This window comes from Ceratotherium simum, chromosome 2, assembly GCF_057802395.1.
Source record: "Ceratotherium simum simum isolate JZ-2026a chromosome 2, ASM5780239v1, whole genome shotgun sequence".
Lineage (NCBI taxonomy): Eukaryota > Metazoa > Chordata > Mammalia > Perissodactyla > Rhinocerotidae > Ceratotherium > Ceratotherium simum.
This window is the reverse complement of record NC_141901.1, coordinates 23,211,996-23,233,361: the sequence shown is the minus strand read 5'-3', so window position 1 is coordinate 23,233,361 and position 21,366 is coordinate 23,211,996. Positions and strand designations below refer to the sequence as shown.

Genomic DNA, 21,366 nt, shown 5'->3' with positions numbered 1-21,366 from the left:
CCAATGCTTTTCTTAACTGGACCCTGGCCTTTCACTAAGGACCCAGCTGCTTCTCCAGGGAAGGAGCCTGTGCTCTGTCCTTCTGCTACACAGGACACAACACCCTCTGCTTCGGGTCAGACTGGCCATGTACCATCTGACATGGCTTTTATAGCTGAGTTGCGAAACACTCACACAACTGTTCAAATTTGTGTCACTGCAAACCTGTCTTGCTACCAGTGTAGCCATGTGATCGATTTATACTTAGGCTTGGGGTATTTTTTATTTGTTCATTTGTCTGTTAGTTAGGGGGCACCACAACAGTGATTTTTATCCACAGTCCATGCTAGCTGTTTCTCTCTTCTTTGATCTTTGGACACTAGTGATTCCAGTCCCAACATCTCCCAATGCTTAGTTTGCTTGGCTTTTATTTTGATATAAAAACTTTGTGGATTTTCATTCTTCTTTAAAATAGAATACAGTGTCTATTTCACAATTTATTTAGCCAATTTCATGTACTTTAGAAATTTCTATTCTTTTTCTGATATGTCTGACATGTCTGACATGTCGGCAACATGTTTTCCCTCGAGGAAGTTAGGCGGTACACAGGACTCCGTTAAATCCCTGCAGTTCTCTATTATACGTCTTTATACCTGGTCAAGTACCTCTCCCAATTCCCAAGGTTGTTATTCCACCCCTTTATCAATTTTCTTATTCCTTTCCAACCATCAACCCTCCCCTACCCCTTTTAGCAAATGAACTTGACTCCTCCTTTACTGAGAAAATCAAGGTTAACAGGTGGGAATTCCCATCCTTGAATCTATAGCTAGTTCTGGAGTCCTCCCTACCCCCTGCTTTGTTCCCTTTTCTCTGGTTTCACGGGGAAAACCATCTGCCCTTCAGTATGAGATCAACCCTTTCATCTATTCTTTATCCAATTCCATCATCTCTCTTCAGATACAGTATTTACCTCTGCTGTATATTCCACCTCTCCCTCATTGTTGATTTGTAAACTTTAAATTCCTTTAAGTCTTCACTTTGGTTTTGAATCTCTGTAGTTTCTTACTACTTTACTTCTCTCCTTCCCAGTCAGAAACGTAAAAACCCAGCAGTTCCTTCTCTGGCTCCTCTTCCCCTGCCTGTTTCTTAGACATTGACACCCTCCCTCTACCCAGGCGTTTTACTTATAGTACTGTTTGTGTTTCACAATACATTGAATGAGATTGCCCCTAGGTAATCTCAATCGCTTCCTGAACTGTTACTGGTCCATATGCTGCTGACGTCAATGTTTTTATTTCTATTTCAAACCTTACTCCTAAATTGCACACTGCCTACTGGACCATCTTAATCTGGTGTTCCATAAGCACCTCCAAATAACATGCACAAAACTCCACTGATCAAAACTTCTCCCCCAAATCTGTCCCTTCTACAATCTCTTTTTTACGCTCCCTGCCGCAGCTCGACCTTCGCCATTTCTCTTTGGAACTCCTGGTATGGTCTCTCTGCTCTGATCTTTTTTTCCTTTTTGTAAACCAAGCTTTTTCTAATCTCTTGCTTTCCCACATTCTTCCCACTGTTCCCTCTCCCTAAAACACTTTTCTACTCTGATCTTGACCTTGTCAAATATTCCTAAACAGAAGCATCAACTGAGATCTTCCTTAACAACAACAAAAATAATTTTATTTAAATCACTTTTGTGCTTAAAACCCTCTAATAGACCTCCATTGATCTTGAGATAAAGTTCAAACTCTTTAGCATGACATACAGATTCTCTTCTCTAGACTTTCCTCTACCAAACTTCTGCCCACTCCTTGTGTTCTCATCACAGCAAATTTCTCACATCTCACATCTCTGTCATTCACAATGCTAGTCCATGCCACCATGATCCATATCTTTGTTCAACTTTTTTTTCTACCTGCAATACTTCTAATACCTCCTCCCCATCTCTATCTAGCAAACAAACATCTATTTATCTTTTTTAAGTGATCTCAAAAATCACCTACTCCTTCACTCTTTTTTGTGCCACCACCCACTACTTAGAACTGATCACCTTTCTTTTTCACACTTTTGTGTAGACTTCTATCACAGTGCCTTTAATAGACACATTTGTTGTCAAGTCTATTTGTCTCCCTATGATAATACATAAAAATACATTATTATAGTCTTCCTCTTATTTCTTTATCCAAAAATGAATATCTTTACCTAGAAACCATTTTTAAGCACTGTGCTAACCATTAGGAACACAAAGATTAATAACATAGGGGCCGGCCCAGTGGTGTAACGGTTAAGTTCGCGTGCTCTGCTGCGGCTGCCCAGGGTTCAAAGGTTCGGATCCCGGGTGCGGACGTACGCACCACTTATCAAGCCATGCTATGGGAGGCGTCCCACATATAAAGTAGAGGAAGATGGGCACAGATGTTAGCCCAGGGCCAATCTTCCTCAGCAAAAAGAGGAGGATTGGCAACAGATGTTAGCTCGGGGCTAATCTTCCTGACCAAAAAAAATAATAATAACATAGACTCTTTGCTCCAAGGAGCACATGCAGAGAAATGTGGAGAGACAAACATACATATACAATCTAGCAAGTACCCTGATAGTGAAATTCACAATCTATTTATCTCAGGGGCACAAGGAAAGAATATCTAATTCAATTAGTATCACCAGCACCTCATATTGTGCTTGACACATTTCCTCAGTAAGTGTGTACAGCTTATTAAGTGCATCATAGTTTGTTGGGAAGAAGAAAAGGAGTGAGCAGCCAACTCATGGAATGACCCAAAGGAAGTCCCTATTGACTCAGTCTATTTTCTCTCCAATCTGTACCTTCATATTCACTCAATTTTGCATCTGGACCATCCCTTCTGCGAGCACGAGGGGCTCAAGGAAATTGCCAAAGAGTAGAGCAGCTAATCCATGTTCCACCAATAAGTTTACGGAAGTTCCTGCCAGCCTCTGCCTCAGCCGGGAATTGAAATCCCTTGCTTGAAACTGTGGCCAGGAGATGAGTGGCAAGAAATAACTAATCAAGCCATGGCTTTTGGCTTCCTGGTAGAGCCCAGTGTAGTGACTACATCCCCCTTCCATCCTGCTCAGAATTTGTCACCTAGCAAACCCAATGGAGCCAAGATGATTCATCGCCTTCTTTAGTTTATGAACACCTGAGGAATTTATCATCAGAGAGATCTGTATTTGAATCTCAGCTTCACTACTTAACAAGGTGTGACAATGACACAGTCTTCAACCTCTCTGAGCTCCAAATGATTCATCTGTAAAATGAGAACGGTAGCTTTCTTAAAGCGCTGCTGTCCAAAATAAAGTGATCTAAAATGCCTCACTCAGTACCTACCACACAATAACCATATGCTCCTTTTAATTGAGGGCTTACTCTGTGCTAAAAGAAGAAATGGTTCCTTTTCCAGCGTTTGTCTTTTGGGTTTTGCTCTGTTTCATTTTCCTTTAATGATGATTATGACCTCTTCTGCCTCTCCTTGGCTTAGCATTTATCTTCTCTTCAAGACAAATTTAATAAATATTGAATTCAATGTGGTCATAAATACCCACCATCACTCACAGTCCTTTGTGACCTAACTAAGCAGCCTAGAAGAAGGGGCTTTAGGTTGTATTGACCACTCTAGCTAGCCTGGAGCTAGCATATGGCTAAATTCATTCCTGATGCTCTAAATTCCAATCTCACCACCACATATTGACTTACCTACATGAATCCACATGCTTCACTTGTGATTCTACTCAGCCCTACTACATCTCTTTTTTTTTTCACCACAAATGACTCTAATTAGTGCAAACATATCACAAGCACTGAGAAAAGGGGGACTGAAATGGTTTCTTCTTATGGCCCTTTATTAAAAATAATTTAAATCTCACTTTGTAAGAGGAGGCAAAGAGCAAAGAAAGACAACAAGTGGAAGAAGGCAGAAAATAAAAACAGAAACTTGGAGGTGATGTCATCAAGATGGTGACATAGATCATTCCCAACTTCAGTCCCTCTCACGAGACCAACTAGCAACTATCCATAGACAAGACCCCATTACAAAAATCCCAGAATCTGGAGGGGAGGCTGAAGCACGTCCTTGGAATTTGCTATTGGATACACAATATAAAAAAGATGTAAAGTATAACATCAATAATCTAAGATGTGAGGAGAGAGAACTAAAAGTATAGTTTCTATAAACTATCAAAGGTAAGTTGTTAGCAGCTTAAAATGGATGTTGTAACTATAAATGTTTTATGTAAGCCTCATGGTAACTACAAAGGAAAAACATGTAGTAGATATACCAAAGAATATGATAAAAGAGTCTAAGTATACCACCACAAAAAGTCATCAAACCACAAGGGAAGACAGCAAGAGAGGAAGCAAGGAACAAAGGACTTAAAACACAGCCAGAAAAAAATTAGCAAATGGCAATAGTAAGTCCTTACCTGTCAATAATTACTTTAAATGTAAATGGATTAAATTCTCCATTCAAAAGACACAGAACAGCTGAATGGATAAAAAACAAGATCCAACAATATGCTTCACACAAGAAAGTCACTTTAGATTTAAGGACACACATAGACTGACAATGAAGTGATGGAAAAAGATATTTCAAGCAAATGATAACCAAAAGAAAGCAGGGGTAGCTATACTTATGTCAGAATAAAATATACTTAAGCTAAAAATGGTTATAAGAGACAAAGACGTTCATTATATAGTGATAAAAAGATCAATTCATCAAGAAGATATAACAATATTTATGCATCCAACATTGGAGCACCTAAATATATAAAGCCAATACTAACATAACTAAAAGGAGAAATACACAGCAATACAATAATAGTTGGGGACTTTAATATCCACAAGTGCACACAGAACATTTTCTAGGACATATCATATGTTAGGCCACAAAACAAATCTCAATAAATTCAAGGATATAGAAATTATATCAAGTATCTTTTCCAACTATAATCGTATGAAATTAGAAATCAACAACAGGAGGAAAGCTTGAAAATTCACAAAAACGTGGTAATTGAACAACACACTCTTGAACGACCGAGGGGTCAAAGAAGAAATCAACAGGGAAATCAAAAAATATCTTGAGAGAAATGAAGATGGAAACACAACATACCAAACTTATAAGATGCAGCAAAAGTAGTTCTAAGAAGTGAGTTTATAGCTATAAACACATATAACATTAAGAAAAAAGAAAAAAAGAGATCTCAAACAACCTAACATTACACCTCAAGGAACTAGAAAAAGAAAAAAAAACTAAGCCCAAAATTAGCAGAAGGAAGAAAATAATAAATATTAGAGCATAAATAAATGAAATAGCGAACAGGAAAACAATAGAAAAGATCAACACAAATGAGAGTTAGTTCCTTGAAAAGATAAAAAAAATTGACAAATCTTTACTTAGACTAATCAAGAAAAAGAAAGGATTCGAATAAAATTATAAAAGAAATACAATTATAAATGAAAGAGGAGACATTACAACTAATACCACAGAAATACAAAGGATCATAAGAGACTACTATGAACAATTATACACCACAAATTGGATGGCTTAGAAGAAAGAGATAAATTACTATAAACATACACCCTTCTGAGACTGAATCATAAAGAAATGGAAAATCTGAATAGACCAATAACAAGTAAAGAAATTGAATCACTAATCAAAAATCTCCATAGAAAAGCCCAGGACCAGATTATTTCATCAGTGAATCCTACCAAACATTTAAAGAAGAATTAATGACAATTCTTCTCAAACTCTCCCAAAAAATTGAAGAGGAGGGAACACATCCAAACTCATTCTATGATGCTAGCATTATCTTGATACCAAAGCCAGATAAGGACACTACAAGAAAAAAACTATAGGCCAATATTCCTGATAAATACAGATGCAAAATTCTCAACAAAATACTAGCAAACTGAATTCAACAGCATATTAAAAGGATCACACACCATGATCAACCGGGATTCATCCCTGGGACGTAAGGATGGTTCAACATATGCAAATCAATAAATAAGATATATCACATTAATAGAGTGAAAGATAGAAATCATATGATCATTTCAATAGGTGGCAAAAAGCATTTAAAAAAATTCAACATCTTTTCATGATAAAAACTCTCAACAAATTGGGTATAGAAGGAACATACCTCAACATAATAAAGGCCATAAATGACAAGACCACAGCTGTCATCCTACTCAATGGTGAAAGGTTGAAAGCTTTGCCTCTAAGATCAGGAACAAGACCAGTGTGGCCACTCTCACCATTCTTATTTAACATAGTATTGGAAGTCCTAGCCAGCACAATCAGGCAAGAAAAAAGAAATAAAAAGCATCCAGATCGAAAGGAAGAAGCAAAATTGTCTCTATTTGCAGATGACATGATCCTATATAGACAAAACTCTAAAACTTTTTTTCCAAGCATTAAAGCAAAAATTTATTAAAATCTATTTATATAATGTTTTATAGATAAAAAAATGTACAAGTCCTCAACATTCAAGCAATCAACTCTATTCTCAGAAGTGCTTTGAGACAAAACAGATTTCTTTGCTCTCCCCCTAAGAAGATACTTCTGTTGGGGCCGGCCCAGTGGCGCAGCGGTTAAACGCGCACACTCTGCTTCGGCGGCCCGGGGTTCTCAGGTTTGGATCCTGGGTGTGCATCGATGCACTGCTTGTCAAGCCATGCTGTGGCGATGTCGCATATAAAGTAGAGGAAGATGGGCATGGATGTTAGCCCAGGGCCAATCTTCCTCAGCAAAATAAGAGGAGGATTGGCATCGGATGTTAGCTCAGGGCTGATCTTCCTCACACACACACACAAAAAAGATACTTCTGTTTATATTCCTGAAAATGATGCATTTATTACACCACTTCTTATAAGAATAATCCCATCGAGATCCCAAAACCTCCACAGAGAGTGAAGAGATATTAGCAAAGAACCTCCTCCAGAATGCAATACCTCATCATAGAGGTGTAATGTAAGAGATACATTAAATGGTGGTTCCATCAGAGGAGTGTGTATACCCTGAGGTCTAGGGCCTAGCTGGGCAGCTCCTAACTGTGGAATATGGTATAGTCTCCAGGGCCTCTTCCTACTCCTCATCGTCTGAGGCAGCCATCGCTCCTGGAAGTTCAGTCTCTGGAAGTATGTCAGTCACATTACTAGGTGCTTTGCCCAAGGCCCCTGCTGTAATTTCAAAGAATTTTATCAATTTCCATTTCTGCTGCTTCTTCCATATCTTCCTGATCACCTATGCTTTCAAAAGTGTCCTCTAATATCTCTTCCATGATCCCAGACTTCACCATCTCTTTAATTCCCACATGAGGGCCTGGATTTATGGGACCTTCACAAGACTCTGAAGGGCCTTCATCACTTCTGTGCTTTTCTGCAGGGAACCAGCCACGGGGAAACATCAGCTGGTTCTTCATCCCCATGAGCAACGAGTTCATGGGAGCTTTGAATGCATACAGCTTGCTCACAGTCTTCCTTCACCTGATGATCTCCTTGGCCAGAACACACAGATATCCTTCTGGCCCTTCTTCGCAGCATCTCTCACAGAGAGTTTCACATTTTCTTCTTCTCTTTGAACATCTCTTATTTGCCTGCCAACAACTCTCATTTCCTGCCTTAATCAACAAAATCAACATACAAAAGTCAGTTGCATTTCTATACCCTAACAAAGAACTATCTGGAAAAGAAATAAAACACACCCATTTACAATAGCATCAAAAAGAATGAGAATACTTAGGAATAAATTTAACCAAGGAGGTAAAAGATAAGTACACTGAAAAATACAAAACACTGATGAAAGAAATTGAAGAAGATACAAATAAATGAAAAGATATTCCATGTTCACGAATTGGAAGAACAGATATTGTTAAAATGTCCATACTACTCAAAGTGATCTACAGATTTAATGTAATCCCTATCAAGATTCCAATGGCATTATTTACAGAAATGCAAAAGAATATCTTAAAATTTGTATGGAACCACAAAAGACCCTGAATAACCAAAGCAATCCTGAGAAAGAAGAACAAAGCTGGATGCATCACACTTCCTGATTTCAAATTGTATTGCAAAGCTATAGTAATCAAAACAGTATGGTACTGGCATAAAAACAGACACATAGACCAATGGAACAGAATTGAGAATCCAGAAATAAACCTATGCGTATACAGTCAACTAATATTTGACAAGGGACACAATAGGGCAAAGACAATCTCTTCAATTATGGTCTTGGGAAAACTGGATATTCACATGCAAAAGAATGAAACTGGACCCGTATCTTACACTACTTACAAAAATTAACTCAAAATGGTTTAAGACTTAAATGTAAGACCTGAAGTTGTAAAAGTCCTAGAAGAAACATAGGGGGTAAGCTCCTTGACAGCGCTCTTAGCAATGAGTTGACAACAAAAGCACAAGCAACGAAAGCAAAAATAAACAACTGGGACTACATCAAACTAAAAAACTTCTGCACAGCAAACAAAATTTTAAAAAAAATGAAAAAACTTATGGAATGAGAGAAAATATTTGCAAACCATATATCTGATAAGGGGCTAATGTCCAGAATATATAAAGAACTCATACAACTCAACAGCAAAAACAAAAAACAAAAACCAAATAACCCAATCAAAAATGGCCAAAGGACCCAAATAGACATTTTCCCAAAGAAGATATACAAATGGCCAACATTTGTACATGGAAAGGTCTATTACTTTCATCACATCACTAATAATCTGGGAGATGCAAATCAAAACCACAATGAGATATCACGTCACACCTGTTAGAATGGCTATTATCAAAAAGACAACAGATAAGTGCTGGCGAGGATGTGGGAATATAAATTGGTATAGCCACTATGGAAAACAAAACCTATGGTACAAAGGTTAGTCAAAAATTAAAAATAAACTACCATACGATCTAGAAATTCTACTTCTTGGTATATATCCAAAAGAAACGAAATCACTATCTTGAAGAGATATCTGCACCCTCATGTTCATTTTAGCCAAGGCATGAAAACCACCTGTGTGTCCACTGACAGATGAATGGATGAAGAAAACGTGAGATAGATGGACAGATAGATAGATAGATAGATAAATGAAATATTATTCAGCCATAAAAAAGAAGGAAATTCTGCCATTTGCAACAACATGGATAAACCTTGAGGACATTATGCTAACTGAAATACATCAGCGAAAGACAAATACTGTATGATCTCACTTACACGTGGAATCTAAAAAAACCGAACTCGTAGAAATAGACAGTAGATTGGTGGTTGCAGGGGTGGGACAGGGGGGAGGGTGAAGGCAGTCAAAGGGTACAAACTTCCAGTTTTGAGATGAATGATTTTTGGGGATCTAATGTACAGTATGGTGACCATAGTTAACAATACTGTATCGTATACTTGAAAGTTGCTGAGAGAATAGATCATTAAAGTTCTCACCACAAAAAAAAAAAATCAACTATGTGAGGTGATGGATGTATTAACTAACCTTATTGTTGCAATCATTTTGCAATATATACATATATCAAATCAAATCATCACATAGTACACCTTGAACTTACACAATGTCATATGTCAATTATATCTCAATAAAGATGGAAAAAAATTCAAGTGAATATAAACAACAGGGAAAAAAAGAAAACAGAAAATCAATAAGGCAAGAAAGCAGGAAATATATTCCACATAAGTCTGTACATTTTCCAGGCCAAGGGGACAGGAGCTAGAGAGTTTCCTATTCCTCTCTTCCACCTCAAACACAAATAAAATATTGTAATTCATCTCCTCTAGGAGACCAGAGAATTGCTGCCTCCAACAGGACTAGAGTCCCCACCAATCTCTGAGACTGTACATTTTTGTAACTATTTCTAACAAATCATTGAATGAATTTCCTTTTTATTTCCTTATGAGAAAACTAAATTACTAATATTACCAAAATGTTCTCCCTCACTGGAAAAATTCCCCTGATTCTAGTGTTTGGGTTTTTATGTCTCCACATGGAGTTGGCTTTAGGAGAGGTGATTTTTTTTAAAAGGAAATATTCAGTACTAAAGTTGGTCTAAGCATTCTACTCTCTCTAGGCCAATATGAGCATTTTTTTCATTCTCGAGTTTCTTCTCTCATGTTATATTCACTCTCTGCTTTAACAGTGCTACTTTCCGTACAGCACCTTTCATCTTCAAAAATGTTTATAGACTTTTCGAAATAAATGTTGGTCCCCCAAATGCAAACCCTGGGGCTCAGATGGACCATATGGGGGTAACTCCTCGGCCCCATACAGACAGCCAAAGTTTTATGAACAGCCTCTGGCTTTGCAGTCTTCTCTGAGCACAGGTTACAGGAGATGGGGCTTGCAGATAAATAAAGCATTTCATTTTCCCCCCTTTCTTAGTCTGCTCAGGCTACCATAACAAATACCACAACTGTGTAGCTTAAACAATAGGATTTATTTTCTCATAGTTCTGGAGGGTGGTCCAAGATCAAGGTGCCAGCCAATTGTGTTTCTACTGAGAGCTCTTTCCTGGCTTGCAGATGGCTGCCTTCTTGCTGTGCTCCTCACATGATGGAGAGAGAGAAGGAGCTCTCTGGTGTCTCTTCTTACTAGGACACTAACCTCTTAGAGCAGGACCCCACTGTTACAACCTTGTATAACCTTAATTACTTCCTTACTCCAAATACAGTCATCTTGAAGGTCAGGGCTTGAACATATGAATTTGGGGGTAACGATTCAGTCCACAGCACCTCTGAAAAAATGGTATTACAAAGTCAAAATGGACAAAAACACACAGCAGATGTCCATTTCTTTAAGTTAATTACCCAGTGGCAGAAATTAACTATGAAAAAGACTTAGCAAGTTGTATCATCCTTCCACCACTTGGGAGGTTAATAATACTTTCTCTTATGTTTCAAAGCACTTTAGCGGAGTTCTTTTGCTCTATTGAGCCTAACTTTACAACCCTGGCACCTCACATCGCCCAGGAACTTTAGAATAGACTACGTGTGCTCCTTCTGCCCACCACACATACCTCCCTCTCCACTGGAACAGCTAAAAACCTTTTCACAAGACAAGCATGTCTCCTTGGGTGCCTTCCATTTCTTTCTCTTCTCCGTGTGTGCTACGCTTCTTTCTCTCAGGCTGAAATCTCCCCTTTCATCTCTCTTGCAACCCTCCTAGATGTTGGAGACCATCTGATCCCTCTGCAAAGTGCTATCCAAGATCTGGCTACCTGGTTCACTGTAAATCGCTGCTCCTTGGCCTCCCAGCTCTGTGTAACACATCCACAACCAGCCTCTCTGGCACAGTAGCAGCCTTGCCTCCTTCTGTGTGGTCTACCTTGCAGGCAGAGCTTAATAGGCTCAGCTTTAGGAGGGGTTCTCCATCTTGGTGTGGTCTTCCACCTCCATTGCTAAGCAGAGTAGTGGTGGCTGGTGTGGGTACAGGTGGTGCCGCTGGATGTCTGCAAACTCCCCATCATCTCCAGGCCCCTCTCTTGCAAGGAGCTGAGAAAAATCCGAACCCCTGAGATCTGATTGGATGATGAGAGAGTCTGGCTGTCATTCACTCCTTCTCCCAGGCTTAAGGGAACTGCCTATTGGAGCTTTCCCTCTGGTGTCTGGAGCGGAATTGCTCACAGGTGAACACTGCCATAAATTCTGTAATTCTGTGGACCCTCTTGCCCCTGCATTGAAGGATATAAAACTATGCTCAGGATATGGTAGTTATAATGTAATGGGTCACTGTTAGACACTTCTCTGAGAAGAGCACACTATAAAGGAGCAGGAAGCATGAAATGTGAGATCTTAAAGTGGAGGGATGCTTTCATTCTTTTCCTTGCTGCCTCCATAGAGAACACACACTCACTCACTGTTTCTATCTATACCACCAGATCAGTTTCATGTGTTTCCTTCTTTCTCCCTCTCTCTCCCCTTCCTTCTTTATTTCCTTCCTTCCTTCCATGGCCTCAGACCAATCACCAAGTGCTTGCTCTACATGCTATAATCTACTTGTCTTGCATAATTTTTACTAAAGTTATACCCATACAAAAGCTAAATGTTGAGCCATGAATTAAAATGCAATCACTTAAAGAAACATCTTTAGTGGACAGCCCCCTAATTTATGTGTTGTTTCTCTTTAAAGATACATGGTACTTCTAAATCGAGTCTGTAGTGCTTGCACATGGTTTGATGAGCTCGGAATCTGTCCGCCTGGGTGGAACCCCACCTCCACCACTCCTACCTGTGTGACCTTGAACAAGTTACCTACATTCTCAAAGGCTATATTTCTTCACCTCTAAAAATGGTGATAAAAATGCTAACTATCTCCTTAGGCTAATCTTAACAACACATACAAAGCACTTCTAAAAGGGCCTGGCATCTAGTATGTGTTTAACAAATATTGTATATTACTATTATATTAGTCTTAAGTTTTTATTGATACTTATTGTGTGCCTAGAGCTTTGCTAGGCAGGTGAGGTATATGGGAACATGCTAGTTACTGATGACTGACCTGACTTCTTACTGAATTGCTTGACCCAGGTGAGGGTTTCAGAGTGGTATGGACAAGGCCTTGCAGGGCACCCACGGGCACCCCAACTGTGAGGCATGGGATACCACAGTTTCTGAGACACCATTGTCGTGACTAGTGGCTGTCATTTTGAGTATCCAGGATTTCTTCCAATTGCATTTAAGACTCCTTATGAGAACCTGGTAGAGAACACTGTGCGATAATCTATCCTCGTGAAGCAACATTGCGATGTGCTTATAAAAAACAATGGACTTTAATGTATCTACACCTTCCTATTATTTTCAAGGGCAGCCTTGATTCCTTCTATCTTTTCCTGTTACAACCAGGAAGAAGATACCTTCACCCAGCCTCTCAAAGCATAGCCTCTTTACACTGGTCTAGGTACAGTAGGAAAGCAATAAATGCCTGTTGAACGAAACCATTAGGCTCACAGGCAAACTGAGGTAACACATTTCCAGACAAACCAGAGAATCATTTCTCTGTCCCGACGCTCCTCCAGGTAGATGTTTGCTGCCATCTCACACTCTTCCTCTGGTAGAACTCCTCTCACATTCCCTCAGTAACTGCTTCAATATGCAGCAAGAAGTGCAGACCAGGCAGCCTCTGGGCCCCACCCTCGTTCTCCGCGGGAATATTCCCACCAATACATCAGCTACCTCCTTACTGTTATACAGCACATCAGAACAACTGCTTACCAACGGATAGGCCATTGGTCTCTCAAGGGTTTAGAAAAACGAACAGTAGCTTCTTATTTCAAAAATATTAGGAACTCTTGGCCTAATGTTGGCTCATGTTGAAATGAGCCTTGACAGATAGGTTCTATAGGCATTACCCTTTCTTCCCTCCAAAACAATCATTCCTCACATCTGCCAAGTTCTGCATATTCGTAGAGCACTTTAACATCAGTTATTTCATTTCATCTTCACGGCTACCATGTACATTAAGCAATATGTGCATATCAATATTAATTATATTGATAATAGTAATAATAAAAACTTTTATGGCGAACTTACTTGGTGCCAGTAACTGTGTGAAACGCTTTATATGGATTGGCTTGGCTGTCATAACAACTCCGATTATCCCTGTTGAAAGACGAGGAAACCAAAGCTCAGAGAAAGTAACTTGTTCCCATTTTACAGATGAGAGCTCCAGTGACTAGCCCCAGCAAGTGGTATTCCCAGGTCTAGAACCAAGCTCTCCAAGGCCCTTTCTAAGGCGCCAAGCACCACCAAGGTTTTTCAGCATCTCCAAGTCACACATGGGGTCTGAGACCATTTTGGTGCTATTTTGGGGGCTCCCTGTCCCAGCCCAGAAGAGGTCAGTCACAGTGGTCAATCAGGTGTGCTTGCAGGCCGTGGTTTGTGCACAGACACAAAGATATCTCATAACCAAAGGCAAAGGGCACGATCCCAGTTGGAAATGACTAACAGGGATCCTTTGCCTCAGAGGCGAGAGCTTGAATCTACAACTAGTTAGTGCCAGTTCCACTGGCATGCTGTGTACATAATGCGAACCATGGCATTTGGCAATGGCTCTTAAATTTGGCACACTCCACACTCCTCCTGGACCCACGAGATAACATAACCAAATGTTTTCTGATGCTGCAAGAAATGAGTGTTTTGCAGGTAGGAAGAAATGCAAACATCGTCCCTACAGGGGGCTTGCTCCATCCAATCCCAAGGGCAAAATGGCTCACTCCCTCCCAGCCCCTCGAAAGGTTAAATGTGAGCAAGGGCCCAGATAAATGGTCACAACGCAAACAAAGTCATGTAAATAAATGCATCTCTGATCTATGCAGGCGGGGGATGCCAAATATACCATCTGCACCATTTTTCATGATGAGTTAAATTTTTTTTTCCTGCATATCCCAAGCAATGAGAAGATGACCATGTTTATGCAGACCAAGGCATGCATCATTTGACACTCTTGAAAATTTTTGAAAATCTCAGATCCACAGAGAATCAGTAGCATTTGTGTTTCTCTAGGTTAGGTTGAAGTTGGGAGAAAGAAAGAAATCTCAATAGAAAGTAACAGGGCACGTGTCCAGGGCCTGAGAGGGTACTTGCAATTTATTGTGATTTTTAGTGCGTTCCAGTTGCATCTGCAATCTAAGACTCCTCACCTTGTCCATTCACTCATTCACTTAGCAAAAGTATTATTAGCATCTACTTGTGTTATGGACACAAAGATAAGTAAAATATGATGCTTGTCTTAGAGGGACATCCCTCGTGCTGTGAGAATTTGCTTGGCACAATTTATGGATAACCTCTTGAAAAACAAAAATTAAGAGTCTGTAATCAGAATCACATGTGGAGCTTCTTAAAAATACAAATGACCAGGATTTATTCCTTTAATTACTAACAGATCTAAGATAGGGCTCAGGCGTCCATATTATTTAAAAAAACAAAACAAAAAATGAAACTTCTAGGTCAAGAGTCGGCAAATGTTTTCTATAAAGAACTGGATAGTAAATATTTTCAATTTTGTGGGTCATATAGTTTTTGTTGCAACTATTCACCCATCACTGTAGCCTAAAAGCAGCCACAGACAATATGAGAACAAGAGGGCGTGGCTGGGTTCCAACAGAACTTCATTATTATAAAAACAGGCAGCATGCTGGATTTAGCCTGTGGGCTGTAGTTTTCCACCTCCTGTTCTAGATGATTCTTATGGGCAACTAGGCTTGAGATCTGCTTGTCTAGAAAATATTGTGACTTTGGAGGGTGTGTCACAGGCACCACCATAGACATGAGTAATTACTGCTTTCCCTATCCACATCATAGTACAGAAAACTATATTTTTATCATTCCTTCAATGCAATCTATGTATGCTCACATTGAATCTGATCAAATACTTTTCAGAGATCCATATTTAAGTGCCATTCTCGTTGGAGGTAGGGAATTTTACTAGAAATACAGTCTAAACCAAGAAATCAATCTACTTACATTCTAAGTTTTTCTGAGATCACAAAAAAATAGACATTTCTGTGATTATTAGATGTATCACTGCATCTTATAGTCTACTGTAGAAAAAAGAGGAATATCTATCTCTCGGAAGAAAGTTCTTAAATTTCAAGAGTGGGTCTAAGCTCTTAATTTATATATTATTATATTTGATAGACTCAAGGAAAACAAACCAACTTTTGACTATAAACTCTTTGATATTCTTTTAGTTCTAAGATAGTTGAAATTGACTTAGTGCTTATTGGAGGGCAAAGTCACTTCAACAAATATTTATGAAATAAGAACTTTGGAGATAGTATTCCAACTCTTACATAACACACAAGTTTGTGGGAGAAACAACAACAAAAAATACCTATAGCATAAGTGATAAATGCTATAGTAGGGGAGTACAGCTATACAAGTGATTAATTCTTCTTGAGTGGGCATAGGGCGGAGGAGCTGAAAGGAGGAGAGAGCATCAGGGGAGTTCAGGAAAAGCCATAGAGAGAAGGTGGCATGTGAGCTGGGCACTGAAGGATGAGTAGGAGCTCTCCATGCAGGCAAAGGGCAAAGGAGGGGATGTTCCTTAAGTAAAGGCACAGAGTCAGGAAAAGCACTTATGTTTAAGGAGTGATGTCTGAGCTACTCTGACTTGAGTGCAAGGTGTCTGGGGTTAGTGGAAGAAAAGGAGAAGATGCTGCCTGAGGAGTGGTCTGGGGTCAGATAGTGAAGGCACGGTTGGTAATGCTAAAGCTTTGGGATTTCTTTTAATAGGCTAGAGGAAACTTTATATTTTAAAGCAAGGGACTGACCTAATCTTGTCTAAGTTTTAGAACGAGTATACTGGGCTAAGAGCAGAGCGGGCCTTGAGCCCATCAAAATGTTCATAATTTGCTCCCAAAACAGGGGTGGTGCAATCTTCCCCCAGGAAGCTAAACAAGCAAGTTCCCCAAATGCCAGAATCCTGGGACAGTATATCCAGGGAGCAGGCCCTCATTGCCCCATTTCACCTAGGAGAGGGCAGGGTACCCTCTGGGGCCCAGGGTCCTGCTCTGCCATCTACCTCTCTGACAGCCACGCATGGAGACAAAGCATTACAGAGCAAGGAAAACAAACCAACTCATAAACTAAAACCTTTTCAGTGATCTGAGAAAGAGACTTTTTTGGCTTTTTTTTGTGAGGGAGATCAGCCCTGAGCTAACATCCATGCTAATCCTCCTCTTTTTTTTGCCGAGGAAGACTGGCTCTGAGGTAACATCTATTGCCAATCCTCCCCCCGCCCCCACGCCCCCCCCCACCCGAAGCCCCAGTAGGTAGTTGTATGTCATAGTTGCACAACCTTCTAGTTGCTGTATGTGGGATGCGGCCTCAGCACTGCCGGAGACGCGGTGCGTCAGGGCGCGCCCCGGGTCCGAACCTCGGCCGCCAGCAGGGGAGCGTGTGCACTTAACTGCTAGGCCACAGTGCCGGCCCAGAAAGAGATTTTTTAAACACAGACTCCTCTTAGAAATACAGGAGCTGCAGCCCTCAGTCTCTCTGCATTCAAACCCACTCCCAATCACCTCCACAAATGTACTCAGTTTGTGGGTAAAATTGCATTCGCCACCAATGCTTCCCGGAGGCTTCACTGTTTCTCGGGCTTTGTTTTTAACCTCCCTGTTAATGTAACATGCCCTTAGTTTTACGTATGATGCAAACGCTTCACCGTCCAGTCGTATCGTAAACACTAAATGCTTTTGTTCTCTTGCCTCTCTGTCCCGTCCGTGTTCAGAGCCCTGGTCAGAAGCCGACATCCGGTCAATTTCCCCCCGCGGTACCTCATTACCTTAACGTCCCTTCAGCAGCGCAGCCACGCCCCACCCCTCCGAGGGCCTCAGTCGCGGTCTTTGCATTTCCCTCTCTCTCTCCATCTCCGAGCAGTCATGGGACTTCAAGGAGACTGAAAGAGGCTCTTCCTCAAAGAGAAACAGGGACCCGTCTGCTGCAAAAGAGGGCCAGGTGAGCCAAGCTCCTGAGCGGAAACCACTACAGCCATGGCAGGCGGGCAGGCACTTCATTAGGGCTTTTAAAGGGATTCTTTCAATAAACATTTATTGACCATTTGCTGTGCTACAAAATCCTAACAAAGCCCAGCAGTGATAAGAATTTGCTCTGCAGTGTCTACTGCTCTATCATGGAAACTAAGAGACTTTTCTAAAATCACGCAAGAGGAAATAGAAATCCTTCCAGGCCACTGTAGCCCCAGGAAGGAGAGCTTTCTCTCTCCTTATGGTCAGCAGTGTCGGACTGGGTCTCAGTAGAGGAAAAGCAGTTAGCCCCGGGCCAGAGAGCAAGCTGCCCGTCTAAGGAGAGAGAAAACCGACAGAAGCACGTGCGCACTTGACTTTATTTCTGGTCATAAAGCAACCAATTATGCTACTAGGATAAAACAGCATTTTTTTTTCATTCTGCCTGCACAATCATCTTTCTTCCTTATTTCTAAAATTGATTTCATTCCCATTTAGCTGTAAGCCGAACAGAGCCCTCAGTCCACTGTTTTCCAGTTCATTTTCCATGTCATTTTATTTTAAATTTATAACCAAAATCCTTGTTTGCATGTAAATAACTTAGTGTTATTTACACTTAACTAAAAAACAAATAAAAAGAGACCAGTTATTATCAATATTGCTTGATAGATAGCATTTATGGCAAAAAGATTCTATTACTATTGATCATTTTTCATTATTTGAACATAGTTTTTAGCTCTTTTTCTTTTGAGGACTGGGTTTGGATAATGGAGCTTTGAAGAAAGATTGAAAACTCTTTGGATATAAATTAGGGGAAAAAACTGAAATGTTAAGTACTAAGCTGTAGTCCACTATTGCCCTTATCTTTAATAATGGAAGTACAGTTTAGTGCACCATCCAAAAGAGCATCCTTATATTTTTAAATTGCAAGTGTCCAATTATGTACAAGGGTCAAGGCAGAATTGATGTGAAGGAGCTCAATTTTAAAATCCCTTTAAAAATCAGGACAAAGGATGCTGTATTATTAAACTAAAATGTTTAAAAACGAAAAGTATTATGCGTGCCGCATGGCAGAAGATCAGATTTTTATTAATGCAAGTTTTAAATGCTGATTAATCCTCTCGAGAGTCAGTTTCCCAAAGCATTGGACTGTATTCAAGTCTTTTTCAAAACGGCACATCACTTCCATTATTCTGAATATTAATTGAACAACATTATAACTAAGGATACAAAGCAAGATTTAAAACATGATTACAGCTGTCAGTGCTTACATCTAAATAAGTCATTGGAAATTCAAGCTTAGAAGAAAAAAATGTTGTAAATCAGTCTTAGAATAGTAAAGCTCTCTTAGCCTTTTACAAAAATGAATTTGGTGCTTTAGGACTCAAGAAAGCTTCATTTGTGACTTGGTCTTAATATATTTATATGAGTGATTCTTGATCAGAAATCATAGTTATATTTTTGACTTGTGATTTGGGACAACGTCAAGGACATTTTCTTTGGGGGAGAAGTAGAGGGCGAGCCAAAGAATAGTATTAGTTGATAAAATTTTCCCATTTCCTTATTCTATATTTCTATTTTAGTCTTTTGTCTACACTCAAAAAATCAAAGAATTGGGCAAATTTAATCATACAAAATATTACTATAGTTTCAAAACAACTCATTAAACTCAGAGTCAAGCAACTGCAAGTAACTAATGACTTATTTTCACAACCAATTGTCTAAATTCAACTTCTTTTATCTCCCAAATCCAGTTTGGGGGTAGATAAAATCCCCATTTCCCCACCAGAAGCAATGTATAATATTGGCTTCTATTACAACCTTGGAGAATTTTAGTTTTGTTTTGTTTCCTTAAATGGTTGCTGTGTATTTGAGTGATAGCTCTTTGTTCGAAAGGATGCAAAAGCCACTCTCACATCTAATTCTAGTGAGATAAATGGCATTATGAAGGGAATATTAAAAATTTACAGCCCTCTTTACCAAGTTTATTTGTCAGCCGAACATGCTGAATATTGCATAGCACACACACACAAAAGCATGCCATTGATGATGAAAAAGAGATGAGGAAATAATGATGCAATGATAACAAGTCTGACAGAGTTTGCATATCTCGGTTGCTGTTTGGCACGTCATTTAACTGTATTGCGCCAAACCGGCAGAATCACACAATATGTTAGTGCAAAGGGTCCACAGTTTAAGGGGAAAATCTAGAAGTGTTAACTATACACTGTCTAATTATACAACCTTACTGTCCCAGAATGTGATTTCAGAAACCATTTCTGACATATGGGAAAAGGGTAGAACAGCTGGTCATTACAGTTTTCTCAAGACTATTTAGCAACACACTTGAATGTAATTAAAGTGAGACACTAAATACTGCACTTGTGGTACAATGTATTTTTAATTTTTATGGCATGTGGTAAAAGTAAATAGATGCAAAGCATTCAAGTTTCTCCATTCGGCATCCAACTTGTCAAAGATGCAGTGTCTATTTGGCTGACTGCAAGCAGAGTCCTTGTGTAAGTCATAGACATCCATTTGGGTGTTTAAGGTGGTCCTAAAGGGACTGATTTGGGGTGTTTAAGGTGGTCTTAAAGGGACTGGATTTGACAATACTCAGAGGGATGTGTAATTGGAACTTTCAGACAAAGCATGAGATGAAATCGTTCATTTATTCATTCATTCATTCAACACGACCTGGAATTATTGTAGATGATAAAGACATGAGCCCTGCCCTCGAGTTGCTTGCAGCTTACTGTACTTAAACACAGAGCCATGGAGAGTGATTAAAAGGAGCACCAAGAAGAGGTGCCTGGCCCACACTGGAAATGTCAAGCAAAGCCCCCTTAATAGGAATCCTATTAGGCAGCTAGAAAACAGGGAGCCAGGGGTGAGGGCCGGGGCAGAACAATCCAACCAGAGGGAGCAGCTCACACAAAGGCTTGGAGACGAAAGAGAACATTGTAATATGAACATAATCTTTACATTTATTGAACATTTACAACGTCCTGGCACTAGGCTAATCCCTGACATATATTATCTCATTTAATCCTCACAGCAACCCTATGTGGTAAGTACTATTATTATCTACACTTTATAGATGAGGAAACTAACAGGATAGTCCATGGCAAAGCAGTTAGTGGTGACTGAACCAGGATTCAAACCCAGGTTTGTCTAAGTCCCAAATCAAACTTTTCTCCCTATTGCTTTCCCCAGTTGACACATAAATAGCGTGTCTATTTAGTTTTCAAAGAACTTAGTGTATAAATTCATTAGTCCTTACAAAAACCCTATGATTAAGAGAAAAGACAAGCTACAGATTAGGAGAAAATATTTGCAAATCACATATCTGATCAAGGACTTGTATGCAGTATATATAAAGAATTCTCAAAACTCAACAATAAGAAAATACTTCACCCAATTAAGGGAGCAAAAGATTTGAACAGACACTTCACCAAAGAAGAAATATAATGGCAAATAAGCACATTAAAAAAAATGCTCAACATCATTAGCCATTAGGGAAATGCAAATTAAAACCACAAAGAAATACCACTATATCCCTATTGGAATGGCTAAAATTATAAAAATAATGACACCACCAAGTGCTGGCAAGGATATGGAGTAATTGGAACTCTCACACATTGCTGGTGGGAGTGCAAGATTGCATATCTATTCTGGGAAAGTTTGGCAGTTTCTTATAAAGTTAAACATACACTTACTATATGACCCAGCAAACCCACTCCTAGGTATTTCCTTAGAGAAATGAAAACCTATGTGCATAGTTAGGGCAGCATTATTCATAATCTTTGAAAATTGGAAATAATCCAAATGTCCTTCTATGAGTGAACTGATAAACAGTCTTACATCTGTACAAAGGAATATTGCTTAGCCGTGAAAAGGAATGA

At 39.5% G+C, this 21,366-nt stretch overlaps 1 pseudogene; it reads right to left on the bottom strand.

Annotated features, from left to right (window-relative positions):
* Positions 1-7,016: 7,016 nt before the first annotated feature.
* LOC101391565 (charged multivesicular body protein 3 pseudogene) overlaps positions 7,017-21,366 on the bottom strand; it is a 46,043-nt pseudogene continuing 31,693 nt past the window's right edge.